Source organism: Candoia aspera, chromosome 7, assembly GCF_035149785.1.
Source record: "Candoia aspera isolate rCanAsp1 chromosome 7, rCanAsp1.hap2, whole genome shotgun sequence".
Taxonomy (NCBI): Eukaryota; Metazoa; Chordata; class Lepidosauria; order Squamata; family Boidae; genus Candoia; species Candoia aspera.
Window position 1 is genome coordinate 76,783,176 of NC_086159.1, and position 19,344 is coordinate 76,802,519.

A 19,344-nucleotide genomic window follows, 5' to 3' on the forward strand; every position below is an offset into this window, starting at 1 on the left:
CAGGCAGCTTTAAGTTGAGCTTAACTAAATGATAAAATTAATAATCTGGTTTCCAAGTTGAATACTAAGAAAATAGCTAAAGTTAAGTTAGCAATCAGTGTGGCACCACTGGCTATAATTAATCCCCAAAGACCTTCTGGAAAGGCCATGTTTTCACCTGCTTCTAGAAGGTCAGGAATGTGTGGGCACTATCCTTGTTTCAAGCTATTCCAAAGGACAGGAGCTGATACAGAGAATGCCTGCCATTGAGCCCCTTTCTACTACTTGATCACATTGGATGGGATGGACAGAAACTGTTGGGGAAAGGCAGTCTCTATCAGCAAAATGCTGTCAAAAGCATCCCAGCGACCAGGTGGTAGGAATCACATCTTGATGGACTACTACATTGGACTACTACGTGGGCTGCCCTTGAAGACCACTCACAAACTGCAGTTCGTACAGAGTGCAGCAGCTCCATTATTGGCTGAGACTTGTCATCGGGACCGTATTACACCTATATTACAGGTTCACCCTTGGTTTCCAGTAGGTTTCTAGGCATAATTCAAAGTACTGGTTTTTGCCTTTTAAAGCACTATATAGCTTAGGCCCTAGGTCCAAGGATTGCCTTCTCCAGCCAGAATTGACCCACCCATTATGTTCTTCCTGGAAAAAGGCTACTCGTGGCTCCTCATGGTCATGAAGTGAGGGAGTCTGTTTTTCATTAAGGACACCAGTCCTATGGCCCAGTCTTCCCCTGTCCTCCCCAAGATAGAATAACCCTTCTTTGCTAGCCTTCTGGAAGATGGTTAAAATGGAGCTCTTCTGGAGGGCATTGAGGAATTAATTGGATGACACCATCTGTGTTTTACAGTTCTGATTGTTTTTGCTCAGTTTAATTTAATTTAATGTTTATCATTTGCTGTGACTCTTTTAACTATTATTATGCTTGACTATTTTTTATTGTTGTAACCACCTGGAGTTCTTGAAAATTATGTTGATATGTTGATATACAAATTTAATAAGGAAAATAAAGACATAATAAATACTCCGTGTTGTCCCTCCCTTAACAGGGAATGACAACTGAATGTTACCTCACTGACATCATTAACATGGAAAAGTAGGAATGTTTTGCTTCCCTTATTTCTATGGCATAGGCTCAGATATGGGCTTCTATGCATGTTCTCTATAATTCACTTTTGTTTTTTCAATACAGGTAGTCCTCACTTAACAACCATTCGTTTAGTGATGGTTCAGACTTACGACAGTGCTGAAAAACTGACTTAAAACCAGTTCTCACACAACCATTGCAGCATTCTCATGATCACGTGATCAAGATTTGGGTGCTTGGCAACCAGTTCATATTTATGACGGTTGCAGAGTCCCGGGTCATGTGATCACCATTTTTGACTTTCCCAGCTGGCTTCTGCAAGCAAAATCAATGGGGAACCATGTGATTTGCTTAATGACCATGTGGTTTGCTTAATGCCCACAGTGATTTGCTTAACAGCCACCACAAAAAAGGTTGTAAAATTGGATTCACTTAATGACTGGCTTAGTAACCAAAATTCTGGTCTCAATTGTGGTCCTTAAGTGAGGGCTACTGTAGCAGGGCTCCAGGCATCTTTTTCCTACTTCATTCCCCAAGATGAAGGATCCCCAAGGGTCTACTTGGGAAAATTTCTCTATGCACTTTGGTTGCTTCTTGCCTACAGAACTGCCTATTAGATTATTGGGTAAATCCCCAAGCATCTGCTGGAAATCTTCTGGATTCCAAAGTCACCCAGAGCTTATTGGTCCTCCTACCCTACAAGCATCCTGAGAGGCAACACAACTAATTTGGACCAGAAAGTGATCTAACCAAAGAACAGACCCACTGCCATGTTTTCCATCTCCAGATCACTCAGCAACTGCTCTGTGGTGAAAACAAGCCAGATGGGAGTCAGGCCAGAGAGCCAAGGGTGGACATGGAGGCCAGGACATTCTGAAAATGCCAGATCCTGCCCCCAAGGCATAGACACTGAAGCCCCTCAACACTAACACCTGGAAAACTCCAATGCGAGTCCATCCAGACAATCCAAGAGCTCTGGAAGAGATTCTACAAGGCAACATGGAAGATAGGACCTGAACAGGACCTCCATCCCAGCTCTGAAGCCCAATCTAATACAGAGGCATTCATGTCCCACTAGCTCCAGAGTGGGGACCCTGGTTCATCACCAACCTCTATTTCCTTCCTTGACATCCAGGCAGGACCCAGAAACTGGGACCCAGAACCATCACCACCCTTGCCCAGCCAGACATGCCAAGGATCATGGTATCCCATGGATGACTGTTGCCTTGTTACGGAAGGACCTGGTCAATACCAGCCCCAAGTAATTTTCCCTTTGCAGGAGCACATCTTAAATTCAAGGCTGTCTTCCTTTTGGATGAATACATATTTGGTGATAGTAAGGCTTGGAGATTAGGAAAATATACAAAGGCCTTTCCCCTTGCTTCCATTTTTGTCACATGCGATGGAAGGCTTTCAGGATTTTGAAAGTGGAATAATTGCTTGGCATCGCTATTTTTTTTCTTCAGTAAATACCAAGGAATTAAATCTGGAAGTACAGGTATGTGCCTTAATTAATAGGCAGAGTCTGTTTAAGTGCAGTACATGAAAGGCCACAGGTAGCAGTGATGACAGCGAGCGATTAGCACATTGAACCGACTTTGGCTGGCCTAATGAAGTATTAACATACCGTATAATCTTCCTCTATTCATGTTTCTTCCCTCTCTTGGTACTCATTCTCAGGAGATAAACCTGGCGGATTGTAGTGGGCTGTTATTTTCAAGCGCCCTGAAGCTAAAAAGCAGAATTCAGAGGCAGTGGTGATGTGCATTGCGGACGGGAGGATGACCAGTGTTATTCCCCAAGACGCTAACAGAGATTATGTCATGCAGCTGGTTCCACAGTCATTCCTTGTTACCAGCTAAAGGACGATGATGTATCTATACGGCAACAGTCTGACAGGTGAAGGGAACATCAGACCCACGAGAACCAAGGATAGTTTTGCATCACAGAGGAGAGAAAGGGCTAGAACATGACTGATTGTGGGCAGTTGTGGATTTCATTTTCTTCTGTGGCTGATTTTTAGTTTTGGATACTGATTCTGAACTAGTCATGTCTTATGTTTTATTTTCCCCTTGTTTGAAGTTGTATGCCACCCAAAGTCCTTTCAGATTGGGTTGGATTATAAGTACTGTAAAATAAACATAAATATCTGAGTTGTAGAGGCCAGCTTTTTCAGGTATAGATACCTCCTGAAACCTTCACTGAAGAATTAGGTTATCTTTGAGGTATGTAGGGTGTCTTCAGGGGGTCAAAAGTCAAGATGACAGCCATGACCATGCAGTCACATCCCCACCCCCTTCTTACATGTGTTGTGACCTTCATAAAAAAGAGGTGAGGCTTTGATCACATGTTTTGGCTGCCATCTTGACTTTCTTGACCTCTTCCCTAGTAACTGTCCAGGAAGTATGGATTACCTTTGGACTTTCCACTTAATTGAGAAGGAATGCTGGTTGTCTTTCAGTGACATTTGGAGAGCCACAAAAGATCTCAGGTGGCAGAACAGGCTTGAATCTTCTAACACAAATCCCATAGTTGTGGTATTAGAGAGCAGACTGTTGAGAATAAAGATGTAGAGAACAATCTGATTCCCTGATAAGGTCGCATCACCCTGAAAAGTTGTGGACTCCCCCTCACTGGGCATGTTCAATCACAGGCTGCTGAACATGCTTTAATTTGGATTCCTGAACGGAGCAAGCAAGGCTGGACTTGATGGTCCCAATGACTTTATGATTATTGATAAGTTAATGCATTGGTAGATTATTATGCAGCTTTATGAATGGGTCTTAGTTTTTGTTGTATTTTTCATGCTTTTAAATAAGGGAGGGAGAAACCCACTGCATCCCATCCTGCCTCAGAAGGTTGCTGTGAAGACCAAATGGGACCAGGGAATCATGTTTTGTATCTCAGAGGTTATGAGGTTACATCTATATCATATCTCCCCTTTGTTTTGGCCCCGGTGAGTGGGCCACTGAGTTTTGGCAGTGCAATTTCTAAAATGGCAAATATGATTCCAACTAGCTTGTAGTGGGTCACACTCAAAAAGTATAACTCTTCAGTATTCTAAAATAAGTTTATTGCATTTTCAAAAAGACCCTCCAGTAGAAAAGCATCATAGAAAATCTCAACCTTGCCCAATCAGATAATGTGGCCCCATCCATATTGCACCCCCCACAACTGAGACCCTCATCTTCCCTTCAAATGGTAATTTTTGGTCTGCAGCCACCAACTTATTTTTCATAGATAAAGTGCCATCCTCAGCTTAAACACTTTACCCCTGGGATGCATTCTGTAAACCGAGGTCCGCTTCTCTTATCGCTGCAATGGAATATGCTGGAAATTACTGGGATCCTGGTAAACGATTTTTCTAGGATGCCTCACAAGGACACCACCCTGGCCACCTGAAAGACTGAGTTCTTCCAGAGGGCACTTGAGTTGTGGCACATAGTGGTGTGTGTGTGTGTGTGTGTGTGTCAGTAGTGTATTTTTTGTTGGGTTGCTCATGGTATTATTGCTTCTTTGTATTGTGTTTTATTGTGTTAATAATCTGCTAATACTTAGGAAAATTGCAATGGGAGAGAAATCTAACAAACAAACAAACAATTCTCAGGTCTCTTAATCCTGGGACACCACCCTTCCATAATTCTGGAAATTAAAGAGCAAGAGAAACTGGAATTAAAGAGAAGAGGGTATTAGGAACAGGAGATTGGTGGGTGGCTTGTAGGGTGAAAACAAAAGGGACAGAATTATTCAACTGAATAATTTTTGGAAAACAATGCAACTTTCCAGAGCTGCTTCTGATTCATGCTGAGGAGACATCATCCATGGCTGAAGAGACATAATGCTTATTTCATTAGTGAAGTACATTAGCAAAATCTAAGGCATGATTGCAAAATCTATGAAGGGCTTCACACAGAAGAGGGAGAGGACTTATTTTTTGTTGCCTCAAAGGGCAGGGCCAGAAGCAATGAGTGAAAACTACAAAGAAGAAGGGTCAGGCATCAGGCAGAACTTCCTGACTGTATGAGCTGACAGCCAGTAGAACAGGCTGTCTACAACCCCCATGAAGTGGCGAGTTCTCCATTATCTCCACTGTCAGAGATGGTGTGCAGGCTGGGGAATTCTAGGAGTTGAAGTCCACACATCTTAAAGGTGATAAGGCTGAGAAACACTGCTCGAGTAAATCCTGCACTGAGCTGAGGGTTGGACATGATGGCCTTTAAGATCCCTCCCACCTCCATGATTATATGGTGCCATCTTGGCTGGGAAAACTGTATATTCACCCTTGTGCAGAAATACAGAAATCAGCAGGATTTCAGTCCCACATTTCACTCCTGCTTTTTGTATTCCAAACAGCATCTTCGTAATTAGACGTTTCTTCCCTCCCCAGCACAATGTAACTTGGCATCACATCACATCATTTCTAATCCTCTCTCCCACATCCAAATTTATTTTTTCTTTTCTTTTCCCTCTCCCCCATCTTTGGATGGGGTTTAAAATCTGCTATGTTGTAATCTTGCCATCTTTTACTAGGTGTGCTCCAGTGTTCTTTGCCCAGCTGAAACTACAGCAACACGTGGGGACCAAATGAAGCTTGATTTCCTACAGCAGTGCAACTGGGAGTTCTGAGCCTAAACTGAGAGGCCCTCTGCCAGTGAGCAGTCCAGACATTTGGCAAAAGCAATCTGTTCTTCCCCTTCAAATCTCACTAGGATGGGGAAAAGAGAGAGGAAAAAGAGAAAACAATTCTGAGGATCAGTGAAAGGAGGATAAAATAGATCATTTGGAATATTCCTTGTCGTAGAACTAAAGACTTACCTTAAAAAGAGCCACACTTTGCAGCTGGTAGGTTGCACACCTCCCTCCGTTCTGTAGTTACAACTAAATATCTAAAATGCCTGCAGTCCACCAATGTCAAAGGTCCTCTCCAAAGTGTGGCAAAAAGTTTCAGCCAAGGAGAACAAAAATTTTGAATTGAACCTTGAATATTCTCATACTCCTCATTGATGCTGGTTTTGTGTGCAAAAATCAGCAATACAGGAGTGTGTGTTTTCCCACAAGATACAAGTGAAAAATCAAGTTGAGGCAGGGGTCAAGTCAAGTCAATACAAATCAAGGCAGGGGTGTCTGTACAAAGCAGGACAAGTTATGACCCTGCAGGGTGAGGTCTACGTGCTCAGATGCCACAAAAGTGCATCTTGTTCCTTGTCTGCTGGCAAAAAACAGATATTACGAGCCAAAAACAGACTCGCTACAGCTTGCTGTTGCTGGCCTGTTTTTTGCTGGCAAGCAATAATTAAACTGTCCCCCCCTTTTTTTTGCTGCCCTCTGATTGGATATTTTTTATAAAAAATCTGGGAATCAGATCATTTCAATTGAGTTAACTAGTTATAGTGGGGGAACCCATGAGTCAAAGAGTTAATCTGTATGCAGAATGATGACCCGGTGTGGACCCATGCAGTTACAGCAAATGCCATATCTCTATAACCTGCAGGTATGTAAAACTGACATCAATAACCTTGCTAAAGATTTAGGAATGAATGCAAAACTCTACAAATGGAAGCAGAACCTGTTTCACAAGGAACCGGATTTTTTAAAAAATCGAAGTCTGATCCTCGTCTTTTTAGAGGAGGATCACTGTAGCTGAGAAATCCAGCATCAGTCATGACAGAGGAGCATACCTTTTCCTTGCAAACTGCAACACGTTAGGAGCCAGAAACCACTGGAAATCAACATTTAATCATTTGTGGAATGTTTCAGCTTCTTCGCTGCCTGCCAGGTAAAGCCCAGGGAGTAACACCTGGTCCTCTCAATCCCACCTGCAAATGGATGATATAGCTGGAAAATATAGGTGGCAATAAGATTTGACTGAAGACTCTTGTTATATTGGCCGTAAGTCATAATAGTTGTTGACTGTAGATACAGAATGTTTGTGGAGAACAAAGGAATCTTTGGGGTAGGGGAGTGATTTTGGTGAAAAATAACCGGTTTAGATCAAGGCATTAGGTTACAATCTGAGGCACAAATATCCCGGAGTGGGGTCCACAGGGATTAATGCTCCACGAACAAACAGGACACTGGGTTGCAAAAGTTGGAAAGAATCTGCCAACATCTTTTCCATGTTTTATGAAACGGCATCAGCTTTTGTGAGCTGCAGCTGCTTGCATCAGATGCATAGAGTGGCTTGACTGATGGAGGATTTAAATGAGGGTGGGGTGGGGGAATGGGGAAAGAGGAGGTGGTGGTGGCGGCAGCGGAGGAGGAGGAGGCCAAAGGTGGCCAAAGGCAGGATGGCTATGCAGATGCAGGTTACCCAGGAACCAGATTACAACTTGCATTTCTTTGTATCTGTGCCAGGTTCTTGGTACGTTTTATGGATTTTTACTTGATCTCATAGGTCATCTGTATTTGCATAACTAACCAGCCTTCCCCTCCCTCCCCCCCCACTCCTGATTTAAATCCTCCATCAGTCTAGCCCAGGGTTTCTCAACCTTGGCAACTTTAAGACGGGTGGACTTCAACTCCCAGAATTCCCCAGCCAGCTGGGGAATTCTGGGAGTTGAAGTCCACCCGTCTTAAAGTTGCCAAGGTTGAGAAACTCTAGTCTAGCTGTCCATGCATCCTTTGAAGGGCGCTGCAGTTCTCAAAGGCTTCTGCCTTTTAATAATATTATTAGTCAAAAAGGTGCTACCAGGCTCTTTCTGATTTTTTGCTACTCTAGATTAACGCAGCTCTCCCCCCTACAATATGTTGCAAAAGAGAGAGCATCTTTCTTGTAACTTCTTCCTCTTGTTTATTCAGGGGTTTTTAAACTGCCCTCCTCCCCACTGACTTCAATCGGTCTCTTCGGAAAGCCGAGCTGAGTTAAACTGTGCAATTAATTTGAGATCGTTTCAGAAGAGGAGGGGCCTTTTGGAAAGGTTACATGAAGCTGTGCCACCCTCTTCATGGGGATTTTAGGTTAGCTGTGGTTACTTAATTTATTATTCCATAAAAGGTAGCTGTCCTGATTGGTATTCTGGAAGCACGCACCAATTGGAGAATGCTTTCTTTAAAAAACGGATCTAAATAAATCCATTTGCAAGGTGGGTTTTGTTCTTAGTTTTAGATTCTCTGTGCTTACTGAGGAGTGGAGCCTGGAAGTGGGTATTGGCGAATGCAGCTGACCAAACGTTCAAAGCGTTTTATGATTCCGTTACTTGTCTTCCTGTTGGAAAGTCTGAAGAATAAGCTTTGTGAAGCTAAGACTCGATACTGTAAATGTTCACCCAATTTGTGAATGTACCCAAAGCGTAGCAGAAGCACAATGATTAGGAAGAGAGGGACTTCATTCATCAGTCATCTCACATTCAGTGTTTCTCTGTGCCTTTGCTGCTTTGGAATCTGGGGGGACTGTTATTCCTACGTTGCCTGACTTCCCTTAAGGACAGGGGTGGCCAACGGAGAGCTTATGGGTAACCTGCATTCCATACAGAGGCCCCTGAAGGCAATAAGGAAGGCACCAATATTTGGTGACACAATTTCCTCCATTTCCTAAGGAAAAAGGGTGAGCATTGCTATTTGGGCAAAAGCCAATCAGGGCTTTGAATTGTTGGGATGGTCTCATTTCATTTGGAAACCAAGATGTTGTCCTGCCATCTGCGTTCACTCTGGTCCCCTCTTACCCATTCATCCTAGATTTCACTGCAGTGGGTTATTTATTTATTTACTTGTTTATGAAACACACTTTTGTGGCCATCCATCTAAGCAGTGGAATACTGGGCAGTGAACAAAGGCAAAAAAGATAGTATAGCTCCATCAAAATTAAGCTCCCAGGTAACCCAACACCACTGCCATGTTGTTCTGCATATGATAAGTCTCCTTCAAGTTGAGCTTAACTCACAGTGATTTCAGAAATCCAGACATGTCATTTTTCTTGGCAACAATATGAAAGTGGTTTCCCTCTGCCTTCTTCTGGATTTTCCTTTTTGAAGCTTTATACTCTAGTTTACAGCCTGGGGATTTCCTAGTGGTCTCCCATCCAATTATGACTGAGGTTTGACCCTGCTTAGTATTTGTTATTAGCATATTTCTTGTCTTGTATATTTTGTGTGTGGTATATTCTTAGATATTTCCTGCCATGTGGTTTATGAGTGCATGTAAGATGCCCTATGCAGCTACTGCACAAATTAATAAAACTCTATATGCGCAGTACTGATCTCAAGTCAAACTAGCAATGTCAATGCATGCTGATGAGAACAGAATAAAGTTCTGAATACGACATGAAGCATTCACACACAGATACACAGACCTAGAATATACTAATATTCTCTCAATGTTAGTCAGAAAAAAAGGGGATAGAGTTCTTTGAGCAATTTTAGGTACACCCAAACTCTTATGTATGGCCAAGAAAATGGGGCCTTTTAGCAAAGTTCCTATTTCACAAAACTATTAGAGGCAAAGCAAAGATAGCTTTCTGTGTGGCTGCAACAAAACATCTCTCCAAAATCCCTATCAAACCGACATATTCAGTAGGACAACTCAGTTACAAAACAATAGCAAGTTTTCCAAATATTTTCATCACAAAAGATAGTTACATACACACACAGCGACACACAGACACACAGGCACACACGGAGAATTAGGAAGTGTGAAGGAAGAGGGAGAACGTGGGCTATTTATTCAAGACATGTTTCATCTCACTTGCAATCTTAATGGAATGTGTGAATAATCTGCAGCCAAGTCAGTTATTAGATATTGTCAGGTGCATATTCCCCAAAATGGGGATTCATTTTGTTTTTTGATCTTTATAAGCAAACATATATTTATCTGAAAGACCCAAGTTACATGTGTTCTGGGTACTACCTAAGGTTGTAAATGAGTGCAGGCATGGATTGACAAAACCTCCTTTTTCTTTCTTTAACCCTCTTTTCAATTTTCTTTATGATTTGCTTAATGAAGAATTTCTGGATGACTTGCAAGTCTGCATATTATTGTGAACTCTTGAGCAGCTTTAATATAGATATATCCTTAATATGGATTTTGCTTTCATTACATCTATTTCTGATTGAGATGATAAATGTCATGACTGTAATAAATGCTTTAAATTAGAAAAATATGTAAATATGGAGAACTATTTACACTATAGATGTTGTATTGGGGTTCTGAGGATTACTCTGTGTACAGTTAAAGATGAGCCTGCAATGATTTTGTCACTGATTGGAAAATAAAGATTCATGAAATAAAGACATTGTATTATCTATGGGAAGAGGAAAAAGGGAAGATGGAAGATGTAAAATGCAGACACAATGAATATCTCCTGATCATAGGAACTACCCACTACACGGCTCCAGAGAAACAGTTTACACAAGCTCAACATTGAGAAAGAGTGTACCATGAGGACCAGAAATGTGTTTAGGCAGGAAAAAGGAAGCTTCCTGCCATTCCATATCCCATAGTGTGACTGCGTGAATGCAGGTTTCTTTCTATCTATCTATCTATCTATCTATCTATCTATCTATCTATCTATCTATCTATCTATCTATCTATTTATTTATTTATTTGATCCCTAGGCCTTTATCCTCAGATGCTGGCTGGGGAATTCTGGGAGTTGAACTCCACGCATCTTAAAATTACCAAGTTTGGGAAATACTGCCCTAGATCATCTTCAGGAATGGCTAGCCAAGCTCCCTCAAGCCAAAGTCATGGGGGCATATGGCTATGTCCTTAGTGATGCTGAATGAGATTTAAATCCAGCCAGTGGTAATAACAACTCAATAATGCAAGCAGGGATTGTCCAGATATTTGAGACTCCAGCTTCCATCATCCCTGACCATTAGCTTTACGTCAGCGATATCGATGGGAATTAGAGACCAGCAGTCTCTGCAGGACAGCAGTTCTCCACCTGGAGTGGAGAGATGGAGCTGCATTGATTTAAATGAAACCATGCTGTGTTTTCCCCTCCTTGGATAGTGAGTTTCCAGTGTAAATAGGCATGTTTGAAAAGGTGTTTGGCATACAAAGAAAGAAGAAACATTCCAAGGCCCTCGTGGTGGGATCTGAATCCCTCTCCAGTTATGGTTTTGCTGATGTTATCTATAAGCATAGAAGCAGAGGGAGTTTTGTGTTACGGGATGCATTCAGTGGAGTTTTCCTTGTGCCTGATTACCATGTTACTAGCTGCAACTCCAGCTGTAGCAATGGTCTTGCCAAGTTGTCAGATGTCCATCAAAAAAATCTGGACTTTTTTATCCTATGTCTTTCCAAAAAAATTTGATGATGTAATGTAACACAATGTCATGTCCTGGATATTGTTAAAAACAGTCTGTCCCTTGCAAGACCGTGCATTTCTAACCCATCCTCAAGAAACAAAGCTTCCATACTGTGGGATTTACTGGGTGACTTTGGACCAAGCACCTTCTCTCAGCCCAGGCTACCTGACAGGGTAGTTAGTGTGGGGACAAAATTAGGAGAGACTCTCACTTAATTTATGTTGAAAAAAAAAGGGAGATAAATGCAGTTAACAACAACACCCACGCTTGAAATGAAAAGGCTCCTGCATTATTTCAACTGGCATTTTATGGTCTACAGTGGCAGCTGGATGTATTTGGGACACTAACAAGTTGGACTGGCAAGTGAAAGCCACCGTCACTATTGAAGGCCTACTGGCCAAGATTTGGGTGGGAATCAACAGCTATCATGAATAACAGAAGAGGCTATGATGGCACCCGCCATGATGCAATCGAAGTTCCCCCTATTTGTCTATGTGCATCATGGAGCTTTGACCACGCTGATGCCATTTTGACTTTTTTGACCATACCCTATGGATGCTCCTGATTAGTGGTCATGGGACCTGGTATCCTATGAACTTATCCTGCTTCCTTTTAAATCCATCCAGCTTAGCTGCCATTATCACACAGGCTGGGAGAGAATTAGTTATGCCCCTTGTGGGGAAAAACTCCCTCTATCAGTCCTCAATTTCCCTGCATTTATTTGCCAAGGATGACCTTCACTGAATAATAAGAACAGGAAATGCCTAAAATTTTCTCTGACTGAAATGAACCCCACCCTCCTAGCAGGGACAGTTCTTTAGAGGGGAAAAGGAACTATTGTTTTTTAAAACAAATTCACTAAAATCGTCCATGCCAAAATCACCCAGCTCAGCTCTCCCTTTTGCTCTCACACTATTTTTTGCACTTGCACACTTCCCTTTAATCTCATGGCAGCCTGATGAGAATCCAGAAGGGAAAGTGTTTTATGATATAGAGCTAAATCTTATTACCTCCCAACATCAGCTCTGCAGATCACTTTGGTATTACTGGCACCAATACAGAGGAAACCTAAAAAGTTCTTTCCTTCACTCAGGCTGCAGTTCTAGGTAGACTTTAAGACCCACCTAAGATAATACTGCACTAGGGAACTAATATGCCAAGGACTGGGGTTCACAGATTAAGTTTAGACTTATGCATCCTTACTTAAGAACCAAAATATTAAAGAGCCTTGCCTTCAACAACTAATAGGTTGATGACCAAAGCTTTACTTTATCACATGGACGAAGGGGAAAAAAAAGAAGCTTATGCTATAATTAATTAACGTGTTAATGTGTTACTTTCTTGAGGTTTTTTTTTATTAACTCTTCATTGTTGTGGCTACAAGAAAAATAGTAAATGGATATACTTCTGAATATACATGCTTATAGTTACAATTGGATTAGATCTATTAAAAGTAACCCAGAAAGGAACATTGGTCCATCAAACCCCTTTGAGTGAAGGCTACCTCACATGCTCATCTAGCACTGACTGCAATGTTTGGTCTGTGACTGTGCCAACCCAGGTTTAACATCCTCTAGTCAGAGCATTCACTCCATTTCAAGTGCCAGTTTTATGCATATGCTTGCCAAGAAGCACCACGCTTTAAATACGCGATTTATTTCTTACACTTAGAATGCAATTCTATGTATGACTTCTACTAAGCAGCAAAACTTTGTAGAGGACTTCAAGCTACACTTACATCTAGTTTTCTTGGAAGAGGTAATTTGTCTTTGCTTTCTTCTTATTTTCCGATCTAGCCTGAGATGTCCAGGTGGGTCTTCCACTCAAGAACTAGCAAGCTTTTGCAGATTAACCAAGATCAGGCAAATACATATCATGTAGTACCTTTAGATGTGTTGGTCATACTTATTTCTATGCTGTTCTTTCAGTCTCCATGTAACAGGATTTGAAGGAAGCAAAATCCTACATTTCTCTGTGACAGTTGACCTTAAAATCAAGGATAATTTCTGGGTGCTGGAAGGTATTTTAACAAAGGACTATAAAGAGTTGAAGTATTCCATTATATGCATGAGAAATTTTATGGTTCCGTTCACCAGTTGAAGAAGAATGTTTAAAATGCCTATTTTCTGATCTGCCCTGAATGTGAAAGGTGGTTTTTCTTATTTAAAATTCCTTGTGTTTTTCTTTTTAAAAGGAACAACTGTTTTAAACTTTCTGGTTATTTTATTTTGATTGCCCTAGACTGAAACATGCAGGTAGCATCTTCCATCATATGGAAGAGAGAGGAGTGGGCTCAGAATGTATTGCCATTCTTCTGTGACAAGGTATTTGATTAGGTGACTCCTACATTTGGCAAACAGCTACCATGAATATTTAACCAAGAGGGGAATGTATTTATATGTGTGTAAATTCATGCCAAGGTGCTGTCCCCAGGCTGACTGAATTTCCATTCTGTGAAGGAAGACACTTTAAAAATAAACATTGTGCACCCACTCCCACCCCAGTTCAGTTGATCACACTTGCTAAAAATGAAGAAACAGAAAAGTATAGTTGCTCTCCTGAAATACATTGTGAAGCTAAGAGCTCCCTTTGCCAACAATGGTGTCAATTATTTGAGATGATTTTTAAAAAATAAAATAAAATACACATAGTGAATATAACTTTCATGGAAAAAAATAGCACACAATGTCATGTTCCCCAAGTCCTAAATAAGCCTATATGGATGGTATTTATGTCTTTCAAAGGCAAGCATTCCTTTTCTATATAGCCATGTACATCAAACAGAATATGCATGTATACTATACAGTGGTACAGGCTGTTGTATAATAACAAGAAAAAGTGGCCTTTGAGTCAGGTTCAAAGGCTCATGGCTTCGTGGACACCAGGCAATGCATAAATAATTAGAAATGCATTGAGAACAGTATTGTAACTGAGAACATGCTATGTGGGTTGCACTAGAATATCTGTTGATCTGAAATCATAATGGGAAGCAGAGATCAAATGGGTCTGTCGTTGAAGGACAGACATTTTTACAGGACAGAGGAGACACAGTCTAATGGTGCAATCCACTAGGACGTTCTCCCATACAGGTCCTCCTGGCAGGGACAGGAATCCAATGGTCACCTACAACAGGCCCTCCCAGCGAATTGTTCTTTACATATCAGCTTGATCTAGAAGAAGGGCCACAATCATACAATAGAGGAGGCTTCAAGAAATAATCATGCTGAAAGTATCTATTTAACCATCTCAGTGTTTGATATGCTGTAATGTTATTCTGCCTATAGCAAGCCATGAGGCTGAAAATTCTCACGCAGAAAACCCTACTCTACACTCCTAGCACCTCCCAAATATTTTCCCCTCTACTCTCTCTCTGACCATGTGTGAAAAAGCCAAATCATCCTGATATTCCAAGTCTCCCATTATCTCCACCCTTGGAATATATTCTCCCCCCCCAAAAAAGCACTGTTTATACATGTAAATTTCCAGCCCCTGCTTCTTTCTTGCCTCTTGTCCCTTTCCCCTCTCACAACCTCCACTGCAGAAGTACCTGCTCTCCAGAGATGCTTTGTGCTAAATCTACTGCACTTGCCAACTGCGAAATAAAAACTTTGCACACTTCCTGGCAGGAAGATCCTAGCAGTAATCACCAAAATGGAATTAATCCACATGTGAGTTTAGACAAAATGAGACACCCTTACTTACTCCACAGTAAAACCTGAAATATCATTTCATACTTACTTGACTTATGGTTTATTTCTTCCAAATACTCTGGAAGATAGTATATAATAAAGAATACTGTTTGCAGAAGACAGTAATAAAGTGCTAGTGTGGCCTGAACTTAGCCAAATCATACAGAGTTACTGAATCCACAACAATACTTGAAAGAATATTTCTTTAGAACAAAAAAATGTTTATCTTATTTAGGACTTCTTTCTTCCAAATGAAGAGAGCATATGCGAAATAATTCTGGGGAACAGGACAAATAGGTTAATTCAATACCGCCAGAAGCAAATGTTTGATAACTATCTGCGTATGATCTTAGCCAAAATAATACATTGTTACTTGGTCCACTAGAAAACGTGAGAAAAACAATCGCATATTACGTAATGACACGTATTTGCTTTATGGTTTATTTCCCCAAAGTCGGAGATAGCATGGAATCCTAGTACTAGTAACAGAAAGCCAGAGCCGTAAGAAGAGATGATAGCCACGAAGCGAGTCGAATCGTGCTGCTGCATCCCGCGGGCTAAAACACCCGCGCTGCAGGAGCGTCCGCTCAGCCGGGGGCGAGACAGGTGTCCGCTGCTCAGCCCGGGACGCCCCGCGCCCCGACACCGGTCCGAAGCCTTCCGTCCCCCCCGCCCCCCCGCGCCAAACTTTTCCCCCCGCCGCCGGGAAGAAAGGCGGCGGAGGGGAGTGGGGGTCTGTTTCCTTACCGTGACTGGCCGGCGACGCCGCGGCTGGGCTCCCGGCGGACATCCCCACCGCCGTCATCCCCACCGGCCGCCTTTGGCTGCCTCCGCTCGGACGCTCAGCGGGCGGGGAGCGGGCGCCGTCGAGACCGGCCAGGGGCCCCCCTCCTCGCTGCCCCGGGAAGCTGCTCCGCGGGCTGCCGCGTCTTCGCCTCCTCCCGGCCGGGCTGGGGCGGGCAGCTCATCCAGGCCCCCCGAGCGGCGGGGCGCGGCTGCCCGGCAGGGGCGGTGGGGCAGCGCCGAGCGACTCGCCCTCCGTCCCGCCCGCCCGCTCGCTGGCCGGATCGCCCAGCGGGAGAAGTTTAGCTTCCCGCCCAGGAGGCTCGCTGCTGCAGCCCCGCATTTGCGCGGATGGCTCCCCGCCTCCCCGTCTCCGGAGCCATTTCGGGAGGGGAAGGGGAAGGGGAAAGGGAGGCGGACGCTGCTTCTGCGGGCACTCGCCGCCTGCCCAGTAGGGCTCTTTTCCGAACTTGGGAGGCAGCCGGCACTTGGAGGGAGACGACCTCCCCTCGTGGGCCTGGCGGGACCCACGCGCGCGCACACCCAGCCCGCGCGGTGCACACGGGATGAGCTGGAGCGCCCGCGTCCCTACAGCTGTCGAACTTGCCGTCCGGCGAGAGCAAATTCCCTCTCTGGTCCCTTCTAAAGGGAGACGATGCTGTCTCCTAGCAACCGCTCATCAATCTTCTCGGGATGCTGCCTGATTGGACCGGGCGGAGACTGGAGCCTCGCCCGTTTTCCCAAAGACGGCTGCCTGTTGTTCGCATCCTCCAGAGGTAGACAGAGAAAAATTGGGGTGGCAGGTCAGACATGAGATATTATATGCAGAAAGATCAGGCGAGGCCACTTGGTTAAAAAAAAACAACAGTGCCCACTTTCTCCTTCAATTTCCGGGGAATATAAACTTGGATGCTCTTTCTGTTTCTATTTTAGGATACAATCATGCCTCCAGGCTTTTTATATGTGGTGACATATATCGGTTGGTAACACTGGTCTTAATAATTCATGGACATTTGAAGTTAAAATGTGTATTTTCGTAGTGGCAGTCTTAATAATGGTCAGACATTTGCAATCAAAATGTGCGTTGTCAATAAACAGTAACAATAGGCAGAAGAAAATTACAGGGCCAAGATTTAGAATTATTAGGATCATTTGATGTTACGTACAGCATATTGAAAAGGAAATGATCCTTGCAAACTTTCAATCACATATTGACGGACTTGCAGGAGAAAAAAATGATTCAGTTGTTTAAAAGCTTAATACTTTATAACACATGAAGTGAGTAGAAAGTAGCTTTCATCCAGGATTGTCAAATCTGTTCCACTATAGAATGCGGGTGAGAACTGTGAACAACTCGGCTGCAGGGGAAAAATAAAATTGTCTACTACCACTGATATTATCTGAGAGAGACCTGTGTCATTATCAGGAACCTTTGATTTATTTTTCACAAATGGTTTTTGATTATTTATTTATTTTTTAAATGTAGGACAACAGCCACTGTATGGTAGAACAGAGAAGGAAATGAAGAATGGACTTCTTCATATACAGCATCATTAATCTGCCATGCTATCTCCTTAGGACATCACCTGTGATAATGACCACCAATTTATATAGCTTTATAAGGAGATTTGGTAAATTTATGGAAGATACAGCTGTCAGTCACTGCTAGTGGCAATGGCTGAATTGCAGAGCGACTTGCCTTGGTATTTCCATCTGTTCTTGCCATTCCCCCTGCCACATCAGCTTTTTTGTTTGTTTGTTTGTTTGATGCAGTATTTTTTATTTACAAGAGCACTGTGGGGCTCAGAAATAAGCTGGGGTAGGGTGAAACATCATAGCAGGCCAGATAGCATGCTGGAGATGAACCTCCACAATTTGCTTTCCAGGAGAGAGATGCTTTTACGACTGCCTGTGCTCAAATTAGCAGCCATTTTCTCTGTGCACAAGCCCACTGGCTTGGCAGCAATTTTGTGGGGTTGCTCCACAATACACTCTTAACATTTCCAACTATGTTCACCAACTCAAGACAGTTTCCTCTTTTCGCTCTGCCCTGTTTCCTCACACAGTGGCATCATTCTTTTGAACATCTGATGATGTGAAACAAGAACAGGAGAATTTCTATCCCACTGGTTGACATCTCAGGACATCATGTGGACCACTTTTTTAAAAAAATCATTATTTTAAAAGAATACAAATATAAACAGATTACCAAGATACACAACAATGACAAAATTAAACTAAACAATCCAAAAACTAAAAACGATAATAAAAAAGAAAAATAAACAGAAAAAAGAAGAAAAAAATCTACCTTTTATATTAAACTTATAGATAACCACTGGTTTACAAAAATATACCATATAATACTATATTACAACTGCCAGAGTCGTCGTATATGAGATGGGTGGGGAAGAAATACGATAAATAAATATATCAATATATTACAATCAGATACCAAACATTATAAAGTCATAACGTCTATGCCAAAGAGCATATTGATTCATCCTTTGATTAGTAGAAAATATTGCCTTTTTTAGGACAGATAAGTTAGACATTTCCAAAAGCCAATCCTTAATGACTGGAATTATGTCACTTTTCTAATTTCTCAATATTATTTGCCACCCCATCCCCCATGCACAGTACTACCGTAATTCCTGACAGACAGATTTCAGAACTTTTGGTATATAATTCAACATTTATTTATTTATTTGATTTATATAGCCACCCATCTCTGGGCAGCTTGCAAGGATTAAAACACAGAAAAAAATCACAACATATAATCCTGGGCACCCAAGGATAAACAATAACCCCACTTACAGGAAATAAAAATCAATAACAACATCATGTTAACATCTTGAACATTTAAATATTTACCCATAAATCTACTTATATATAATAAGATACTATTCCAGAAAGTGTCAAAAATTCATGTGACCATATCAAATAGGTCAATAAATCCTCAATGTTTTTATATCTCCAACAGAGAAAATCTGTTGTCCATCCTTTCAAATACCTTTCAGATACAATTTTTTGATGAGTCAACTTTAAACTCAAATCCATCAATGCAATTTTAATGTTTTTAAGACCATGCAGCCATTGGTGAGGCATTATTGGAGATTCCAGTCCTTTGATTCATGTTTGATATATCCCTATATCACTTCAAAAATGTTCTTAAGCTTTTGATAAAGGTATGTTGTGGGTTTAACTTATGTTATGGATTCCATCAAATAAGAAAGTACCTCTCTTACTTGATGGAATCCATAACAGAAGCTAAACCCTCAACATATCTTTGTTGTGGGTTTAACTCAAGTGCCTTTGAAGCAGCAAAAACATCTGGCCTATATTCAGCCTTAAAACATGTTTAAGCTGAAAATACCTCAACTGTTGTGAACTAGGAAGACCAAATTTGATTCAAAGTTGGGAAAAAATCTTAATCATTACATTTTCTTATAATTACATAAATTGATTTAAAGTCACTATTCTGGCTTCCCCCCATATATTCTAATAAAACATCTTGGCACCTATTTTTAAAGTAGAATTT